Source organism: Lycium barbarum, chromosome 6 (genome assembly GCF_019175385.1).
Source record: "Lycium barbarum isolate Lr01 chromosome 6, ASM1917538v2, whole genome shotgun sequence".
NCBI lineage: Eukaryota > Viridiplantae > Streptophyta > Magnoliopsida > Solanales > Solanaceae > Lycium > Lycium barbarum.
This window is the reverse complement of record NC_083342.1, coordinates 10,016,786-10,027,329: the sequence shown is the minus strand read 5'-3', so window position 1 is coordinate 10,027,329 and position 10,544 is coordinate 10,016,786. Positions and strand designations below refer to the sequence as shown.

Here is a 10,544-nt window from a genome sequence, read left to right as displayed (position 1 = left end):
TAATACTGATGGAGCTGCTAAAGGAAATCCAAGACCAAGTTCTGCTGCTTTTTGTATCAGAAATGAAGAGGGAGATTTGGTGTATGCAGCTGCTAGAACTTTGACAGATGGAACAAATATTGTGGCTAAGGCTGAGGCTATTAGACTGGGACTGAGGTACTGTGTGGAAAAGCAGCCTTTTCCATTGATCATAGAGACTGATTCCATGACCATGAAGAAGATTTTAAATGCTGAATGGAAGATCCCTTGGAGAATTTCAATGTTGGTGGATGATATCAAGAGGATGATGGATGATCAAATAGTATTTGTGGAGCATATACATAGAGAAGGAAATAGGCTTGCAGATTTTTTAACTAACTTGGTTTTTGTTTTTGCAGGTTCAGTTCAGTTTCATAATTTTCAGGAATTGTCAAGTCAAGCTAAGAGGATTTTGAATATGGAGAATAGAGGAATTCCAAAGTTGAGAATAAGAACCCTTCAAGACAAAGCACCAGATTAGTCTTTGACAATAGAACTGTAGCTATTACTAAGTACAGTTTGCCAATTGATTGTGAGTATTTGCAGCATCTGTATTAAGGTGGTATTAGTGTGCTTGGCATGCTCATTCCTTAGTATAAATGGTGTGATACTCATGATCTAAGTAGCAGACTGCACTAATTATGGATCAAGTATCATAGAGACCTGGTTTTCATGCAAAGGATTAAGCTAGGGACAATTTGAACTTTGAAAGAAAAGTACAGGTTTTGAAGGATCACCAGGCTGATGAGCAAGATATGTAGAAGAGTGATATTCAAATGTTGTATGAACTAGCATGGACAGATACAGGAACTATATTAAGGTGTCATTTCTTGATATGGAAGCTACACATGTCCAGGCTAGGATTCATGCTCTTTTGACAATGGTACAAAGTTGAGAGTGGTTTTTGCTTCCATACAGATGCTGGTTTGTACAGAAGATCACAACTATATTTAAGTGGCCTGAAGAGTGATTCAACTGATTTGAAACATGCCACCTGTGAGACTTTGAAGGTGTGATAGCAAGGCCCTTGAATTAATAGTTGTTAATAGTCTGTTTTAAACTAAAATCTGTATTTCCATTTTCCACTTGTCGATTTTCCTTTCTGTTGTTTTATTTATTTATTTGATCAATCACTTTTGGATTGGTATGTACATATTTTCTTTATCAATAAATTTCCACCTTTCTGGTGGCTTTGCTAAAAAAAAAAAAAAAATCCCCTATCCTGGTTATGAAGAAAAGGACTGAAACAATGTGATTGTTAGGAGAGGGATAAATAATTGAAGGACTTCTAAGTGAAATGATTAATTGGGTTGCAATAAGAAGCCCTGTAATAAGCAATATGCTTGCTCGAAATATATGCTTATAATAATATGAAAACTAATCTTGGAGATCAAATATTAGTTGATGAATATAAAAAATTATGTTTGAAATTTTGTCTGCTGAAAGAGTCTAGCATATAAGATGGTTCATGTATTTTCACCTGTTAATTTGTATCTTGAAAGGCCTATATGCTTGTGTTCCATGCAAACTTGGCGAAAAATAGGATATAATGGAAGTAAAAGATCTATATAGGCAAATATCAATTAGTTGGGAATGTGTTTTAGTCATGTTAGTACGTTTCTTTTAGGTGCTATGCTTTATAGGAGTCTTCTAGTCATGTCAGAGATTTATATACTACTAGAAAATATAGAGAACTCCTAGTGTTTCTATTTATATTTTTATTTTCTGTAATAGTGGCTTGAGATGAGCTTAAACGGAGCAACATGGTCAATGAGGATTTATATACCCGACCACAACTTAAGTTGGGGAGTGAGGTGTCGTTATTGTGTAATCTGTATCTCATGCTTCCTTTTGGCTTTTATGTATTTAGTCTCATTCTTCAGCTTTACAATAATTATCACACTATTCTGAATTGTTACTTCTTTATTTTATTTAAATTGCGAATTGATAGTTTTGTTGCAAATATCTATTTCATGATTCCAAGTTTTCTTTTAGAGGAGCTGGGGAAGTTGCGACCCAAGAGTGTAGCCTCAACGAGGTTATTAGAGAATCATGAGGTATTAGGTTCAAATCCAAGCAGAGACAAAAAAACTAGGTGATTTTTTTCGAGCTGCCTAAGCCTTAGTGGGCCAAATTATCCGATACATGTGCTAATGAGAGGTAGCAGGTACCTAGTGAAATAGTCGAGATGTGCGCAAGCTGGCTCGAACACCACTGTTGAAGAAAAAAGAACGGGAAGAATTACCCTTACATCTTCAACAATCTCGTGCACATCTTCAATTGGTACTTCTAACAGGGGTAGGGTCTAAAACATAGTTTTGAGTAGAATTTCTTAAATGGAAGAGTAGAAAGTCTTTGTCCGGGAGGATGAGTAATATTGCACTTTGACAATTCAAGTGCGGTAAAGAAGTGGTTTCCTGAATTACTGGTGCTTTATTCCCTCTTCTTGAAGGCTCGTGCAATCATAGTATTAGAACAAATGAATTAAGGAGATAGGTTCATTGTGGGAAATGTTCTTACGCTTCAATAACTGAGAGCACCCAAAGAGAGTCCACGAGCTTCCAAAAAAGAAGGCTCATATACTCGGCTTGTGATTTGACTCCTTAGCAATCAAAAGACGGTAGAGATGTGTGTAGGCCATAAAACTCCCAGAAATAAAACGTTTAAGTACTTGCTTTTAAGACATTTGTAATAGCTTGATTTGTAGCTAGTAAGAAAAAACGGGTAGCCCGGTGCATGAAGGATCCCGTGTTCACGCAGGGTAATGTAGGTGGCCTACCATCTGTTTGATTCCACGGCTTGAACCCGTGGCCTATAGGTCATATGGAGACAACAATACCGTTAATCCAAGGCTTCCTTTCAGGTAGTAGGAAAACAATTTTGAATTTTAAATAAAATAATACACTGCTTAGGGTGAAGAGCATGGATCAACACTTCTTTAAAATTATTGAACTTACAGAAGCACTGTCGACACTGAAACATATACATAGTATATCAAACTTGCAGCTGTAAATGTAAGAATAATAAGCAAATCCTATATAAAAGCTGCCAAAATCGGTTTTAACGTTTGGTAGTAAAGTTACATGTTCCCTTTACCTTGTATAAGTACTTTCGGCTTTAACTTATCAAAAAAAAAAAAAAAGTACTTTCGGCTTTACTTCTTCAGTTAATCCCTCAAAAGCTAAAACCAAGGAAGACTTTGTCTGTTACTTTAGCATGGAAATACTCTTTTTGGGTATGGATTCTAACTTTTCTGTTTTATTGGGTAAACTCAGGTGAAGCTTGCAGCTGCAAAAGAAAAGTTTGGACATGAAATCCGCGTATTTGAAACAGCACCAGCTTCTTCAACGGCTTCTGATGTTTCCAGCAATAGTACTTCCTGCTTACTTACACTAAACTCTAAGCATTTGACTATTATTCTTATTTGTTTGCAGTAAATTCACTGGTTCTTCAACGTTTTTACCTTCTTCAAGGGTTCTTTTCATTCCCGCTGGCTATTCTTGTTTATTTACTACAGATCTGCTGAAAAAGCATACAGGTGTTGGGTTATTTTATGATGCTGCGCATTCTAACTAGTTGTGAAGATTTTCAACAGGAAAGCACTTGAAGACAGAAAATCCGCAAGGAAAAAGAAGCTGCACGCAAAGCAAGGATAACAGAGGTTTTCAGTCGATCCTTCTCTCCTGATGATTAGGGGTGGACACAGTTTGGGCCAACCCGAAATCCAAATCGAAATCCGAATTTTTTAAATATTTGGTTTGGATATTTGGATTATGGATTGGATTTCGGATTTTATTTTTAAAATTTATGGATTTCGGATTGGATATGGATTTAGTACTACGGATTTTTAGATATCCGAAAATCCGAAATTTTTATATCTTATATTTTGCCCTACCTATATCATATGTGCCCAGTACTAATAAGTCTAGTTTCTAAAGGTCCAATGGATTAGTACCTAAGGCCCTACCTATTAAACTATTAAGTCAAATATACAATTCTCTACTAAATCAAATATAATATAGAGTTTTCTTACTTCTCATGTCTCAAAAGTCTCACGTTAGTGTGACCACGGCAGAGTTCGTTGTTATTTTTTCAGATGACTACTTAGAATTTATTTTGTTCATTTCAATAGATTTTATTTTGTTCATTTCCACTTTTCCAGAATGCTTTTGTTTGGTATGAATTTATTATGTTGGACATGACTTGGATTTGTTAATCCTAATTTGAACGGGAAGGCTTTTTTTTACTGAGCAATTAAGATTTAGATTTACCTCTGTGAAACTAACACATGAATTCCGTTTTCATAATAAGTTTTCCTTAAGTCTCAAGAGTCAAATCCGAAAATCCGAAATATTCAAACTGAATAATCCGAAACCGAACTTAAAATATCCAATCCAATCCGAAATTATTTGGATTGGATTTGGATTGTAATTTCTTCAATCCGAAAACCGAAAATTTCATATCCAATCCGATGGTCCTAACGCCCACCCCTACTGATGATCATTTCACTTGTATCAAGTCAGAATATTTTTAGTGTTAGATTTTGTCACGCCCCGAACCATGGCCTGGACGTAACACGGCACTCGGTGCCTGACTGCATGTGACCGAGCGAACCACATGGCCTGCTGAATCATCATGATACATAACATAAGCGGAATATAACGTGAATGCATGATGAGCCTTTATAAAACGTAGTAAGTCATAATACTTAATAAAGTACTTGTTTAAACATGAGTGAGCCAAAATGGCTATACGACTCCAAATGTCCGACATGACATAACTGACTTGTCTAGTCTATGAAACCTCTATCATGAGTCTGACTGGAAAACATACTTACTGGGACAAGGCCCCAGCATACCTTTAGATTCAACACTAAATAAAGAAATACAATGTCTAAACCCCGAATGAGATGGGGCTCACCAATAAGCTGGTACGTGCAAATCCTAATGAGCAGAAGTGTCGTCCTGTAAATCCGTACCTGCATCGTGAAATGCAGGCCCCCGGGCAATAAAAGGGGACGTCAGCACATTGAATGTACTGGTATGTAAAGCAACCGAAAGAAACAACATGGGACATGGAATAACATGATAAGAACTGAAACTGAAAACCTAGACATGAACATGAGTATGAGTGCATTTGTATATATATATATAACATAAGTAAAAACATGATAAGTAGGGAGAGCATTTCATAAACCGACATATGATATCACCACGTGGGAACGTGGAGTCTGGTACCTCGCCGGACCAGTTGAGCCCCTATACCTTGCCAGGGTATAAGGTAGTAACGTACCTGATGGAACCATTCAGTGTGAAATTAAGGTATCGTCCTAACTAGGCGGAGCGATCCTTGTCCTATGGTGGCTACATAGTTTCAGGCTATCTGAGCCTTCTCGGTAATTCGTGCAACTCCCAAAAACATGAACATAATATAGTTGGCTAAGAAGCCCATGACTTTCGTGAATTAGCTTGTACTTGTCTTGGAATCATGATTTCACGAAATAACTTGTAAACATGGTTTCATGAAATAGCTTGTAAGCATGTTCTTGATTTATGAGTAATACAATAGTTCATAATCATATATTTGTAATTGACTTGAAAACATGCTTATAACTTGCAAAATAAAATCATGCAGTTTCATATGAACATAATGAGAACACATGAGGAAGATTTCATGATTCATGGATTAAGCTAGGACTCCTAATGTCCGAAATGGACGATTAGGAATACAATAACAAACATAGATACGGAATTCATGTACATACATACATAATTACGGGCTACCAATATGTTGGGTTTAATGCCCTAGGATTTGAACTTCATAGATTTTACGAAACGGATCATGGGGAAGAATGTAGAGATTCCCACATGTGGATGGAAGTTCCACATACCTTAACTTCCCGCTTTTGAGTGTATCACAATGTCCTTCAATCCCTTCAACTTCAATCTATAGCAATACAGGTCATAGGGATTCTATATTAGCAACAATATCCATGCTTTGTTCATCTAAGCATTTTATCAAACACTTGGTGGCTATGAAGCTCTATAACCCTCATTAATGGTGTTTTCTTCACCCAATCCCCATTCTATTACTTCTAGCTACTTCTACTATCTCAATTAGATATAATTAACATCGTTCTTCATCACCCATATGAATACAACAATCCCAAGTCAACAATCCAACAACTCTAGCATAGTTCATATAATTCTCTTCATCAAACCCAATTATTATTCTCCCAAGAATTCATCAATTCATAACTATAAATGATTTGGGAGTAGAAACATTACCTTTTATGAGTAGTCACCACGAAATCAACACCCACAAGTTCGATCTTTAGCTTAAAATGACGGCAACAACTTGTACTACACTTTATCCTTCACGAGCTTCGGGATTCGGGGCCTTAAACTTGGTTGATTCTCTACTTTATCTCTCTAACTCTCCTCTCTCTCTCACTTTCTCTCTCTAAAATCTGAAATTTGTGGGAAAAATGGGCTGCTAGGGTTAACATTTCCCTTATATACCAAGGGGAAATGGGTTTGACCCAACTTGAAAACGGGTTGGGACCTTTCTGTCTTAAAACGTTCATATCTCCCTATCCCGATGTCGTCTGTGAACCCACAACCTATGGTTGGAAAGGTATTTCAATTATATACAACTTTCGTTCTTTGAGTTTTCCCAAATTCCCAAGTTATGATAGGGTTATGGCCTCCCGAAGTCAGGTTACCCGAAACGTACTTACGGACCAAGATACGGTCACTGTTACGGTCCCGTAACACGAAGTACGGACCGTAACTTGGTACCGTACCTTGGTGAAAATTTCCAGTGAGGTTCTGGAAATTTTTGGTGTGTTACGGTCCACTGTTACGGCCCGTAACACGTGTTACGGTCCGTAACGTCACCGTTACGCTCCGTAACGTCACCGTTACGCTGGCAGAATTTCCAGCGAACAGTCTTCAGTAAAATGGGCATAACTCTTTGGACAGATGTCCATTTGACCCCCATAATATACCGTTGGAAAGATATTTCAAAGGGCTACAACTGTCATCAAGGAAGTTTTCCTAAATTCCAAATTAATAATGGGGTTATGGTCGTTGGAAGTAAGACCTTCTATAAACTCACTTGCAAACATGCCCCGTAGAGTGGTTTTCAACTTTGCTTTGCCCAAAGACTCTTCTCATGTCTTGATTGGGTTTCAAACACCATTTATACACTACTCAAATTGGGTTCATTATACCCCCATCTTAACCCGGATGTACGAGGTGTTACAGATTTGGCAAATTAAATTTCTTTTCATCAGTATTATTGTTAAAGGCACGCTTGCACTCTGAAGGTAGGTGTAGCTGAGGCTGAATGCTTAGGCAGTTCTTTAGTGCCTACATAAGGCTAAGGCTTATGCCTCACTGTGGGCTCTCTCTTGGAGAGGGCGGCGATAAGCAATAAATGTAGTTGGCAACATGATATATTAATGGTTTATAAAATATTGTGAATGAATGTTGGTGATTGTTTTTTGGATGACATGGAACCCAAAGCCGCCACCCTTCGGTGGGCACAGGGTAAACCCAGCTCCTGTGCAATAGCTCGCCAACCACACAGGAGAGGTAACCCGCACTAGGCAAGCCCCGTGCAACGAGCTCGACCCAGAAGACAAATCTCCTGCTATCGTAGACAGGGGTTTTCGAACCTGAGACCTTCATTATGAAAGCCCCATGCTCAACCAACTGAGCCGCCCTTGCTGGTGAATGAATATCAGTGATTAGGAAGAGAAAATTAAAAAATTTGCTTTAGAAAAAACTAATCAGAAAGATTGTATTGAAATTTAAAACTGCAGTTTACATTTGAATTAGAAGTTGAAAATGATTTTCGACACTTAAATGACATGATTTTGATTCATATGTTTCACTTAATTGCAGTTTTTTCAAATTTCTTCGTCTGTACAACTTCTTGTCCTCATATTGTTTTTTCTTCATTATACTCATAGCTTCTTTTATATGTTTCTTCTACCGCACCTCTTCTGGTCATTGGTTTTGATTGCGGCTTTGTGCTTAAAGCCCCGGAGACCTTAATTTCATCGCCTTAGCATCTGACATTGTTGGTTTTCATATCACGTGTTGGTCTCTGTTGTTCAGGCAGTAATCAGAGTACGCTTTCCAGATAATTACACATTGGAAGCCACATTTCACCCATCAGAGACAATCCAGAGCTTACTTGACCTTCTTATGAAAGTGATCAATCACCCGGAACTGCTTTCTATATCTGTAAGAGTATTGTTACATTTTACTTCTTCCTATATTTCGCTTGCGAGAGGAGTTTATAATGGTGTTACTGAAGATTTAATGCTTTATAATTTCAGATACTACTACACCTAAGAAGCAGACAAAAAATGCATCTCAGGATTTCTATTCTGCTGGATTTATTCCTGGTGCTGTTGTCTATTTCTCTTATGATCTACCCAAAGGTTAGTCGGTGAGACTTTGGTCTTTAATTTTTGTCTTTCACCTAATACCCCAAGGTTCTGGGTTTGAACCCCGGCTCAGTAAAAAAAAAAAAAGAATTTCGCAAGGCAAAGGTTTGGATTCACAAGACAGAATTTTGTTTTCAAAACTCTGCCTTAAGACAGAATTTTAAGGCAGATATTGCCTGAAGGTAAAATTCTTCCTTAAACAGTGTTTGAAACTCGGCCTGAAGCAGGCAAAATTCTGCCTGCAGGCTAACTTTGCTATAAAACTTCTGCCTTGTGTTTTTTTTTTTTTTTGTGTTGACTGAGTCGGTGTTCGAATCCTAAACCTCATGGTATTAGGCGAAGGGCAAAAATTAAAGACCATCAATTTGAGGGGAAAAAATGAAAGACCACCCCAAAATAAGGGCATTCCTACAAATTGCCCAAGAAAATACGCCTTCCACTAACATAAAAAACCCCAAAATAGGAACCCAAATGGCCCATTTCCAAGTCCAAACGGCCCTTCAGGCCAGACCAAAATAGGCCAAAACTTACCTACATTTTTTTGCGCGGATTGCCCTTCTTTTGGGGTGGTCTTTAAATTTTACCCCTCATATTTGTGGTCTTTCAATTATGCCCCTCATATTGCTGGTCTTTAATTTTTGCCCTTCGCATTGCAACACTGAGCGTTCACGCAGAAATCATGAGGTTCTGAGTTTGAACCCCCGCTCAAGCATAAATGTAAAAAAAAAAACTGCAAGTCAAGGTTTGGGTCGCGTGTATGCCGGACCCGGCATAAACTTATGAAGGAATTACCAAAGTTATGCCGGACCCGGCATACTCATGCCTTATGGGCAGACTTGGCATAAGTATGCTGGGTCCGACATAACTTTGGTAATTCCTTCATAAGTTTATGCCGGGTCCAGCATAACTTTGAGATTTCATGTCAACTTTTACAGACTTTTAGTGACATCAAAATTCTCTATTAAAATTCAAGTGGTTTTTGTGTCAATGTTGCCTAAAGACTTTCTTTGCTACATTTCCTGTGTTGGATATATTATAACTGCTCTTGTTAATATATTATGGGGTACTGTTAGAAAAGAGTAGTTGTCGTGATTTTGTTCCATTATATATAAGCCTAGTTTTTCATGAGTATTAACACTATGATAATTGTTGACAGGATTTGCATGACGATGAGTGGAAGAGGCCACGCACAAAGTTTTTACCATGAAGCCTTTTAGTTCTGTAATAATATTGGAAGGAGGACAATGAAATTCTGTTACGTCCCGTATTTTTATACATGGGGACAACCCGGATTAACTATGACAATTAAGGGCCAAGACTCTTTCGGGATTTGAAGTCGGGAATTTTGACCATTTGATTTTATTTTGAGACATAAGTTGAATATGAAATTGATGACATGAATACTTAGGAAAAATTGGGACCACAATTCATAAAATTGGAATTTAAAAATCTTGCCCAAAAATGGCCTTGTAGCCGTGTGGCCCACAAAAAGGTCCCACACATTGTGTGGCCAATTTTAATTGGTCCAACACATTGTGTGGGCCAAAAGGCAATTGAGATATTTTGGGGACTTAAAAGATGACCCTTAAGTCATCTTTTCTCATTTCCACTTCAACACAAGAGAGAGAGAAAAATCAAGACCTTGGAGAGCAATACTCCCTCTAGCTCACGGCTTGGACCATGGAAATTCAAGTCCAAATTTTGCCTCTCCAAAAAATTAATTCTTTGGTACAAACCCCCTAATTAGAGGTCCCTAAGTAACGTGGAAGCATCGTTGGAGCAATCAAGTCATTCATTCAAGAGATTTGCAAACCCTAGCCTATTGGTGGATTGAAGAAGAAAGGTGAGTTCTAACCTTGTTTATGAGTTATAAATGTTGTATGCATATTGTAGTATACTAAAATGGATAAAAATCATGAAATGTGGTGTGTTGAAGTTGGGGCCGTGTGGTTGGTGTCCTAGCCGTGTGAAGTGTGTGTGTGTTGTGGGGTGTTGGTTTGATGAATTAATTGTTTGTAGCATATTTGATTGTTGTAGAGTGAAGAAATAAATTAGAACCATCTAT

The 10,544-nt window shown here is 37.7% G+C and overlaps 1 pseudogene; it reads left to right on the top strand.

Annotated features, from left to right (window-relative positions):
- Positions 1 to 811: 811 nt before the first annotated feature.
- LOC132643771 (plant UBX domain-containing protein 1-like) lies at positions 812 to 8,478 on the top strand (annotated as a pseudogene).
- Positions 8,479 to 10,544: the final 2,066 nt, after the last annotated feature.